This window comes from Ornithorhynchus anatinus, chromosome 4 (assembly GCF_004115215.2).
Source record: "Ornithorhynchus anatinus isolate Pmale09 chromosome 4, mOrnAna1.pri.v4, whole genome shotgun sequence".
NCBI lineage: Eukaryota > Metazoa > Chordata > Mammalia > Monotremata > Ornithorhynchidae > Ornithorhynchus > Ornithorhynchus anatinus.
This window is the reverse complement of record NC_041731.1, coordinates 121,797,209-121,807,903: the sequence shown is the minus strand read 5'-3', so window position 1 is coordinate 121,807,903 and position 10,695 is coordinate 121,797,209. Positions and strand designations below refer to the sequence as shown.

Below are 10,695 nucleotides of genomic sequence, written 5' to 3'. Positions count from 1 at the left end.
TAAGTGACTTTCCCAAGGTCACCAGCAGACAAATGGCAGAGGCACATTAGAACCCAGGTCCTTCTGACTCACAGGCCTTTGCTCTTTCCACTAGGCCATGCTGCTTCTTTAATGGTGTTTGGCTCTATTCAGTTCTACAAACATGGTAGACAAGTATGCACTTCTGTTTCTTTTTTGTCACAAAGAATATGTTGTTGCAGTGCTACATTTTGGCCTGAGGCCAAGGTTTTTGATACATTTCCAAATCCCGCCTTATCAGACTCTGGCAAGGATATTTTCAGCAATGGAGGGCAGTGAGAGACTCCAGTAGTTTTTACAGACATTTTTTTTCCACTTTCTTTGGTGGATGTCGATTACCTAACCTGTTTTCCCTACCTATTAGACTATGAGCCCCATGAGGAACAAGGAATAAGGAGCTAATAGGAAATGTGTCTGACCCGTTTACCTTGCATCCACTCTAGCACTTCATCAACACCATAGAGTGAGTCTTATTGCATTTCCTCAATATTCAATATGTTGAGGAAAAGATCATGCAAGAGTCTAAATATTTAGTCCTCTCCTTGTTTGCAGATTTCTGCAGGGACATTATTCAATCCAAGAGATTTTCCTGTAGCTTCGTTTTTGGGATCACCTCTCTATTTACACTCTTGCTTTCATACTTTGGCTACTTCTTTAGACACCAGACGACTTTTCCCCTTAACAGTAGAAGAACGCTTAGAAGTTAAGTGAAGTGTTATTTTCTTCTCTATAAGATTTCCTCCTTGTCTGCGATGAAGATGAAAAGGTTGCCATGTGCCGACCGGGACCGTCCTGGTCCAGGGGAGGCTCGGTGACATGTAGTGAAGTCAAACCACACCTCTGATCACCAAGGTTACTGTGGAAAGTTTTTTACTTAGTTTTATCAACATGCAAGGGAGCGACACACACATACACACTCACTCACTCCACTCCATAAGGAGTCCAGTACCACTCTGCTGGTCAAAAGAGCCCATTCTGCCAATGCTTCTTCTTTCTGCTTCCCAGTGTAGCTGGCTTCTGCTGCCTCTGAGTCCTGCTCTCCTGTTGCTTCCGCTTCTATCAGAGTGCTTCCTTCTTGATTCTCTTCATGCTTCTGCTCCAGGTGCTTCCCTCTGTGCCTCCCACATGCTCCTTGTGTGCTTTTTTGCAATGCAAAATGAGCACTTTTTATCTGCCTTAGCTATCCCAGCTGTGGCTCTCCGTGGCAGTCATTGATTGGTCCAGGCCCATTACTGGGTAGAACAGGGAAAGTCATGCCTCTCTCCATGCTCCGTCCCCACAGGCCCAAAATCACCTGTCTCAGGAAGAGCTCATTGGTGGCTCCGCAAATCTCTTCCTTGTTGTTGTTCACAGGATCACAAACAGTCACTGGTAAGGCAGCTTATTGTGGACTCACTACAGAAACCATCTTCACTTTCTAAAAATTCTTCGGGAGGACGAGTATGGCTCCTTTGAAGATGAATGAATGGCTTTGGTTTGCTGGCAATCAGAACTGTCCCACATCTTTTCCACCCTGGGATTCCAACACAAACTGTGCATGTTTCTTAACTCATCTATAGAGTTTAAGTTCCCCTTATGGACTGAAAGCTCCCTGTGGGCAGAGATCATGTCTACCAAATTGTTGCTACCAAATTGAATTACTATTATTGATAATGATAAGAATAATACTGATACATAAAACTGTGGTATTTGTTAAGCCTTAGCTATATGCCAAGCATGGTACTAAGCACTGAGGTGGCTATGTGATAATATTTTTAAACACAGTCCTTCTCTCATTTGGGAGGGAGAACAGAACATAGTGATCTGGAGATTACTATTACTGTGATCATCAGAGAGCTCTTCGCAGACTTCTGCAGGAAAGTAGCGAGCATGTTTTCTAACTCTACTGAAGTCTTCCAAAGATTACCAAGTGCTCTGCACACAGTAAACCCGCAAAAAAATACCATTCATTGATCTTCCTTTTCAAGAAATTTGACATGAAGTCTCCTTGAAGTTTGGATACCACTTTTTGGAATATTGGATTTGAACTAATTTTGGAAAATATCAGCTGATTGCACTCGGCACCTCACAGGGCTGCACTGATCAAAACATCCCCCTTTCCCTGCTGCCAGAAGGCCAAGAGCTTAGTACAGGGCTCTGCAGATGGTAAGCACTCAGTAATACCATTGATTGATTGATTGATGACATAATCAACGAGATGCCAATATTCAGATTTGGGGCCACCCATAGTTACTGTCTCTATTTGGGTCAGGGAACAGCACTGGCAATACTACCTGATACTTACTGAACATAGAGAGAAGGAATACCACATTGCTCTTTAGTTTTTCAAGCCTTGTGCTGTGATGACTTCCTCTCTTCCCTGTCACCAGCGCATTTGAGAATAGCTACCCAACTTGAGTTGAAATTCCCACTTAGTGGTCTGATTCCTTTAGAATATTGGTTTCTGTTTATCAGTATTCATCAGAGTTGGCACATATGCCCCAGTGATGATAGCAAAGCACTTTTGATTTTTAAGCAGCCTGTCGCTCATGCCTCTGGGCAGATCTGGGAAGCCTGATATGAAGCTCCATCTGACTATAAACCCGGCAGTTGAATGATGTCACTCTAAAAAAAAAAAAAGGAAAACCACTTGAGAAAAAAGATGCTTCCAGCACCTTTCTCTGTGCTCTGTCCTTTATTGGGAAGTCTGGTGTTACTCAATGCCACAAAGCAAATCAGGGGCAGATACCAAGTTTCCACAGTAGATAATAGATGTCACGGCTTCTTTTCTCAGTCTCTGGAGCACTAATCCAGGCCAACTCTTCTGACGCTCCTCCGACAGTGGGGGAGAGACAGCACAGATGTTGTTGAGGAAGTGACTTCTGATACGTATGCAGTCATAATAAGCCAAAACAACATATATGGTTCAGAAAGAAGATCTTTTTTTAATTTGAAGGACAACTAGGTAAGGATTACAGAGTCCAGTGAAGCACCGGATCAGGTGCTGTAAGCAGTTTTACAATGGAAAAAACAAACAAATAACTAGTCTGATTTAGTTTTTCAGCCAAGATCTCAGTTACTCTATGTTTGATATATACAAATTTATCAAATATATAGATGAATAGAATTTAACTTCTGAGGATTTAGTTTTGCAGCCAAGATCTCAGTTACTCTATTTTTGATATATACAAATTTATCAAATATATAAATATATAGAATTTAACTTCTGAGGAACTTGAAGTTCTTGAATGTAACCTATTATTTGACTAATAAGACATAGATTTTCACAGCAATTCTGTAAAGTCACACTCAAAGAAACATAACTCCCTGAGCTCCTTTTCCTCTTCAGCTTTACTCTGGGAAGGCAGAACAGTAGAAAGGACAGTACAAAATTAATGATTAGGGAGAGCTTTGTTGATAATCTCTTTTGGATGATTCAATTTTTTGCTTCCTGATCTTTTTGGGCTAACCTTAAATTAGTATTTGCTCAGTGAGTTCAGATTTTTGCTCTGGGAAACAAAGTTGTTCATAGTAATGATAATAATAATAATGATGATAGCATTTGTTAAACATTTACTCTGTGCCAAACACTGCACTAAGCACTGGGGTAGTTCAGGTCAGACACAGTTCCTGTCTCACATGGGCATCACAGTCCAGGTCAGAGGGAACAAATATTTAGTTGCATTAGCCATGACCATAAGATTTTGATCTTCCGTATAACTGCAGTATTTTTGTAACCTTTATCGGCTCTGCATTTGCTGAGTGATTTGTGACTGTTTCAGATATCCAGCCAAATTCAAGGTCTGTTAACAAGCATAAAATCCTGCTGGGGTCAAAGCCCCTAAGTCAGGGGTTTTTCCAACCGTATTTTTAGACAAGTGAAAATAGGTTTCAGGTACATGATACATTTCAGAGTTAAGCAGTGAGAAAAATCAACCCTCAACCATGTCAAATGCATAGGCAAAGAGCACAAAATGCAAAGAATTAGCTATCTACCGCATAGTTAAGGCAAAAATATAATCACTGTTTATTGCTCCTAGTGGAGAGAAGTAGCATGGCCTAGTGGAAAGTGTACTGGCCTGGGATTCAGAGAAGCTGGGTTCTAATCTAGGCTCTGCCATGTGCCTGCTGTGTGACCTTGAACAAGTCACATAACTTCTCTGTGCCTTAGTTTCCTTATCTGCAAAATGAGGATTTCAACACCTGTTCTCCCTCTTACTTAAATTGTGAGCCCCATGTGGGATCTGATTATCTTGTATCTACACCAGCACTTAGTACAGTGCCTGGCACAAAGTAAGCACTAAATAAATACCTCAATTGTACTATTAAACCACTCAAGCAAAAATTGGACTAGGGGGAACCACGATAGAACATCAAAGCTGCAAATCATATTTATAAATAGAACTCTTCACACCCGCTTCAACTTAAATTTGAAAATGTAACCTCTTCCTTAAGGGTTTTTATTTAGACTTATCTAGGAATGTGTGAGTCCTGCTTCTCGTCACAAACAAAACAATGCTTTCTCGATATGTTACTCTTCATGTGATCTTCCTTTCACTTTATCCCAGAATTCTATTGACAAAAGTGACAAAAAAGACGGAAGAACTGTCAAATCAATCCATCGAACCCAATGAGTCCTTACCTTGTGTTGAACCCATCACTAAGGCTTGGAAAAGAAAAATAGAGTGGGTAGATATGCTCCCTACGCTCAAGAAGCTTACAATCTAGCATTTTTGCACTTGGTTTTTAAAGGTAGTAGTTAAGTGCTTACTATGTGTCAGGCACTGTATTAAGCAATGGGACAGATATAAGATAATCGGATTGGTCACCGTCACTGTCTGACATAGGGCCCACCTCCTTAATCCCCATTTTACAGATGAGGTAACTGAGGCACAGAGAAGTTAAGAGACTTGCCCAAGGTCACACAGCAAACCAGCGGCAGAACAAGGATCTGAACCCAGGTCCTCTGACTCGCAGGCCCATGTTCTCTTCCCTAGGCTAAGTTGCCTCTTTTTGATATATGTTATGTTTTCTCCTTGATATCCATCATATTGGTAAAAGATGAACTAGCATTTAAATACCCCTCTGTGTCATTCCTTCCCATCACCACCCCCTGCATCCACCCTCATCCAACCCTCTTCAGTCTTGAGCCATCCCCACCCGAACCCTGGCACTATCCCCATCCCTCTGTCCCAGCACCGCCCCCGTATCTCTTCCCGACACCGGCCTCCATCAGTTTACTCTCATCCAAGCCCTTCCTACACCTCATGCCATCCCCACCCCTTGCACTTCCCCCAAACCCAGCTTCAGCCAAGTGCATCCTGTGGAATCTCCCTTCTAACAAGGGAAATCTTCCCTTTATCCTCACCCAATCAATACACCTCTTCACCATCACTGAAACCTGACTTCCTCAGATGACACTGCCACTCTCCAGAGGAGGCTTCATCTTCTACAACACCCCAAGACTCCCTCAGAAAGGCGGAGTCAGCTTCTTTCTCGCTCCCCAATGCCAATTGCACCAATCAATCAATCAATCAATCATATTTATTGAGTGCTTACTGTGTGCAGAGACTTTACTATGCGCTGGGGAGAGTACAACACAATTGAACAGAGGGATTTCCTGCTCAATATGAGTCTAGAGGGGAAGACAGACACTAATATAAATAAATTATGGTTATGTACATAAGTGCTCTGCAGCTGTGGTAGGAGGGGTGAGTAAAGAGAGCAAGTGATACAGAAAGGAGAGGGAAAAGAGAAAATGAGGGTTTAGTCAGGGAAGGCCTCTTGGAAGAGATGTGCCTTCAGTAAGGCTTTGAAGCTGGGGAGAGTCTGATGGATATGACCAGGAAGGGCATTCCAGGACAGAGGGAGGATGGAAGCGAAAGGTCAGTGGAGAGATACAGTGAGTAAGTTGGCATTAGAGGACAGAAGTATGGACTGAGCTATAGTAGGAAAGCAGCGAGGTAAGATATGAGGGGGCAAGTTGATTGAGTGCTTTAAAGCCGAAGGTAAGAAGTTTCTCTTTGATGTGAAGATGGATGGTCAGAGGCTGAAGGTTCCTGAAGAGTGGAGAAAAATGGCCTGAATATTTCTGTAGAAGAATGACCTGGGCAGCAGAGTGAAGTAGAGACTGGAGTGGGGAGAGACAGGAGGAAGGGAGATCAGCAAGGAGGACAGTAATCAAGGCAGTATCTGATAAATGCTCAGATTAATGTGGCAGCAGTTTGGATACGGAGGAAAAGGACAGACTTTAGCAATATTGTGAAGGTTGAACAAACAGGATTTAGTGATAAATTGAATATGTGGGTTAAATGAGAGAGAGGAGTCAAGGATAGTGACAAGGTTTGCTTGTTTGTTTGTTTTATGGTACTTATTTAGTGCTTACTATGTGCCAAACATTGTTCTAAGCTCTGAGATAGGTACATGTCAATTAGGTTGGACATAGTCCCTGCCCTGCCCGTTATTGAGCAGTGATTGTCTCTGTTGCCAAATTGTATATTCCAAGCGCTTAGTACAGTGCTCTGCACATAGTAAGCGCTCAATGAATAAGATTGAATGAATGAATGAAAGGAGGATGTGTGTGGGAAAGAAGGCAGGTGAGGAGGTAGCTATCAGATAGAGGGATTTCAGTTTTAATGAGGTTTGAATCATTCAACCACCCCTATCCCTCTCTTTCCCTTCCTTTGAAACCCATATCATCCACCTTTAACACACACTCCAGTTACTAGGCATGCTCATCTACCACCCCCAGGTCCATCCTCCCACTTTCTGAACCGCTTTGAACTTCCTCACGTCACATCTCCCTTTCTCTATCCCTATATTGATCCTTGGGGATTTCAACATTCATATGGATGTTCCCAACAGCCTTTTTGCTGTTTGCCTCCTCTCAGTCCTCATCTCCACTGATCTCCTGCTTAACTCCACTTCTCCCACTCACCAACTTGAATAGATTCTTGTTCTCATCATCTCTAGTCACTGCACAAACTCCAGCCTCACCAACTCTGAAATTCTTCCCTCTGACTACAACTTCCTCACCTGCTTTTCCTCCCACTTTCCTACTCCCCATAAATCTATCCTGTTCCCCCACAGAGACCTCCAATCTTTTGACTCATACTAATTTTCTAAAAATCATGCCCCATTTGGTCCCCTGATTAGACTGTAATCCCATCAAAGGGCAGGGACTGTCTCTATCTGTTACCGATTTGTACATTCCAAGCGCTTAGTACAGTGCCCTGCACATAGTAAGCGCTCAATAAATACTACTGAATGAATATCCAAACTACCATCTCTGGGTATGCAAAATGGGGCCTTTAACAAATCCCTTTCCACTGGACTTTCCTCCCTCGCTCCCCTGTATTCCTACTCATCTCATATCACTAACCCACATCCCAGGATCACCTCCACTTATGTTTCCTCTGCTCCCGTGCAAAAGCTGCAGAGTGCTGCTGGAGGAAATAGACATCAGGCCACCGCGTCCATCTACATTTCATCCTCAACTGCTTTAACTCTGCCCTCGCCCCAACCTGAAAATATTGTTTCTCCATCCTTATAGATTCCCATGCCAACTGTTTCAGACATTTAACTCCCTCCTCAAACCCTCTGCCCTCGTCCCCCACGACCTGGCCATTTACTTCATTGAGAAAAATAGAAAGAATTTCACGTGATCTCCCTAAAATCTCCCCTTCTCCTTTCCATTCCCTCCCTCCTCCTGTTCCATCTTCAACCCTCCCATCTTTCCCAGCAGTATCTCAAGAGGATTCCTCTCACTGGCCTTCAAAATATACCCACTTCACCTGTGCTTCCGAATCAATCCCTCTCTTAACATCGTCTTCAAACATTCACCTTCCAGTAACATTTTTCTCAATGCTTTCAAACATGTCCATATGTTCCATATCCTAAAAAACCCTTCCTAGATCCCAGAGCTTCTTCCAGTTATCACCCCATCTCCCTCTTACCATTCCTCTCCAAACTCCTTGAGCGAGTTGTCTACACACACTAATACCATTTCTTCTCCAGTTCTCTCCGTGACCCCCTCCAAATTGGTTTCTGCTCCCTTCACTCTACAGAAACTGCCCTCTCAAATGTCACCATCCGACTCTGAACCACCCCCTTCTCCTTGAAACATTATCTAAGCTTGACTTCACTGACCCTGTTCCTCTTATCTCTTTGGCTGCTCTCTTGACAGTCTCTTTTGTGGGCTCCTCCTCTGCTTTCCACCCTTTAACAGAGGGAGTCTCTCAAGACTCAGTTTTGGGTCCCCTATAATTCTCCATCTATTGCATCCTTCACTTTTCGCTCTAGGAATCCTAAGCCTCATTTTCCCCTTTTCCCTCTGCTCCTCCACCTCTCCCTTCCCATCCCCACAGCACTGTACTCGTCCGCTCAACTGTATATATTTTCGTTACCCTATTTATTTTGTTAATGAATTGTACATCGCCTTGATTCTATTTAGTTGCCATCGGTTTTTACGAGATGTTCTTCCCCTTGACGCTGTTTATTGCCATTGTTCTTGTCTGTCCGTCTCCCCCGATTAGACTGTAAGCCCGTCAAACGGCAGGGACTGTCTCTATCTGTTGCCGACTTGTTCATCCCAAGCGCTTAGTACAGTGCTCTGCACATAGTAAGCGCTCCATAAATACTATTGAATGAAATACTATTGAATGAATTATAGGAATACAAACCTCAATGTATGTCAGAATATAAGGATGATCAGAGCTACTCACCATCTATTAAGAACGTCTTGGAGTAACAACATGGAAGTATTTACTGTTCTCCAAAACTGAAGTAGTGTGTCTTAGTAGATAGAGCAAGGGACCGGGATTCAGAAGGACTTGGGTTCTAAACCTGGCTCTGCCTCATGTCTGCTGTGTGACTTTGGGCAAATCACTTAACTTCTTTGGGCCTTAGGTACCTCATCTGTAAAATGGGGATTAAGAGTATGAGCCCCACATGAGACAGGGACTGTCTAACCTGATAAACTTGTATCTTCCTCAGTGCTTAGAACAGTGCTTGACACATAATCATAATAATCATGGCATTTGTTAAGCATTTACTATGTGCCAAGCACTGTTTTAAGCGCTGGAGGGATACAAGGTAATCACATTGTCCCACGTGAGGCTCACAGTCTTCATCCTCATTTTACAGATGAGGTAACTGAGGCCCAGAGAAGTGAAATGACTTGCCCAAAGTCAAACAGCTGACAAGCGACAGAGCCGGGATTAGAACCTGTGACTTCTGAGTCCCAAGCCCATGCTCTTTCCACTGAGCCACGCTGCTTCTCCTAAGTGCTTAACAAGTACCATAATTATTATCATTATTATTAGCTTGTGTTTTAAGAAGTGGTTACCTTTTCTCCAAGTTAGTATTGAACAAATGTGTCAGGATGGCACTGGGACCAACTCCGAAGTGGGTACCTGCCAACTTGCAGAGAATCTTCAGAACAAGGTCCTCATTCAGAAAGACACCAAAGATCCACTGTCATTTTTATATGAAACTTGGCCAAATTCAAGGAGCGGACATTACACCTTGCTTTCTCCTCTCTTCCTGTGATAGCCATTGTCAAGGCACTTGACTTACCTCTTCACTGCTATAAACCATGTTCTGCAAAGTGAAACAATTGCTGCTTCCCTACCCTAAAGAGCTTTGTTTCAGAAGTGACACAGTGTATTGCTTGTACAGACAAAGAGAGTGTGTGAGTGTGATTGTGCATACATGTATATAGTTATCCTTCAGGTTTGATGGGGATGCTTCTGACAGTGGGCTCATAAGTGTGGAATAAGTAACCTGAGATTTCCTCAAGGTCTCAAATGGCAGATAATCTCATTGTTTTAAAGTGACTGGATTGCTCTCCCAGAGAGTTAGTTCATTTCTTTAATATTTTGGCTGCCAGGAATAATTTCCTGAGCTGTTTTGTTCTTGTAAAGGATGCTGAGTAAACATATGTCCATCAGATAGAGTGAATACTTAAATAAACTGTTCATCTAATCATCAGACACACACATAGGATCATTCATCTAGTCAAAGAAACTCATTTGTACAGTGGTTTCATTCATGGCTTTTAAGATGCCCGGGGGTCTCTAAAGCCACAGTGTTTACTACACAGGGTGTTATCACATCTAAAGAATACTAGGTAGTTGAGTAAGACTTTTCTAATTCCTAAAATCTTTCCTGGCTGTGAGTACAGTAAACTCCTACTGGCCCACTAGATTGACATTTGGTAACTGAACATTTCTTAAATCAAAGCTGGCTCCATTTAGTTTATTAACACATTTAAGCACACTTTCATGTTATTTTTATTAAGGATTTATTATTGCATTGCGTTTGTTAAAATGAGGTTTACCTGTATTTGAAGGGACTGAAAGAGTCTGGAGTCTCCCCGCCAGGAAAATGGATGAATCCCAGTTCCGAGGCTCTGGATCTGAGAATCAATGTGAAGAAAACGGTTAGAGTGGAGGTCCAGCACATTGCAAAACTCAGGCAAATACATACATTTATATTACATTATATTTTTATATTATATCATTTATATTACAATGTATAAACAATATATTGATTTATATATTTATATAATGAATTCTATATTGTGTGATATAATTATATATTCTATGATTTATAATATACAACATGGTATGTATAGAATGTATTATATAATTATAAAACTATATATGTTTTTATGTGTGAGACCCATTCTTGGCCAAG

The 10,695-nt window shown here is 42.1% G+C and overlaps 1 long non-coding RNA gene across 2 annotated transcripts; it reads right to left on the bottom strand.

Moving 5' to 3' along the window:
- Positions 1-879: 879 nt before the first annotated feature.
- LOC120638351 lies at positions 880-10,441 on the bottom strand. Of its 2 annotated transcripts, XR_005659970.1 has the most exons (3): positions 10,337-10,441; positions 2,303-2,622; positions 880-1,467 (listed from the first exon to the last, which is right to left on the bottom strand). It is a non-coding gene; the product is annotated as an uncharacterized LOC120638351 (long non-coding RNA). The 2 variants fall into 2 exon arrangements; XR_005659969.1 differs by lacking the exons at positions 880-1,467; positions 2,303-2,622 and adding an exon at positions 4,416-4,569.
- Positions 10,442-10,695: the final 254 nt, after the last annotated feature.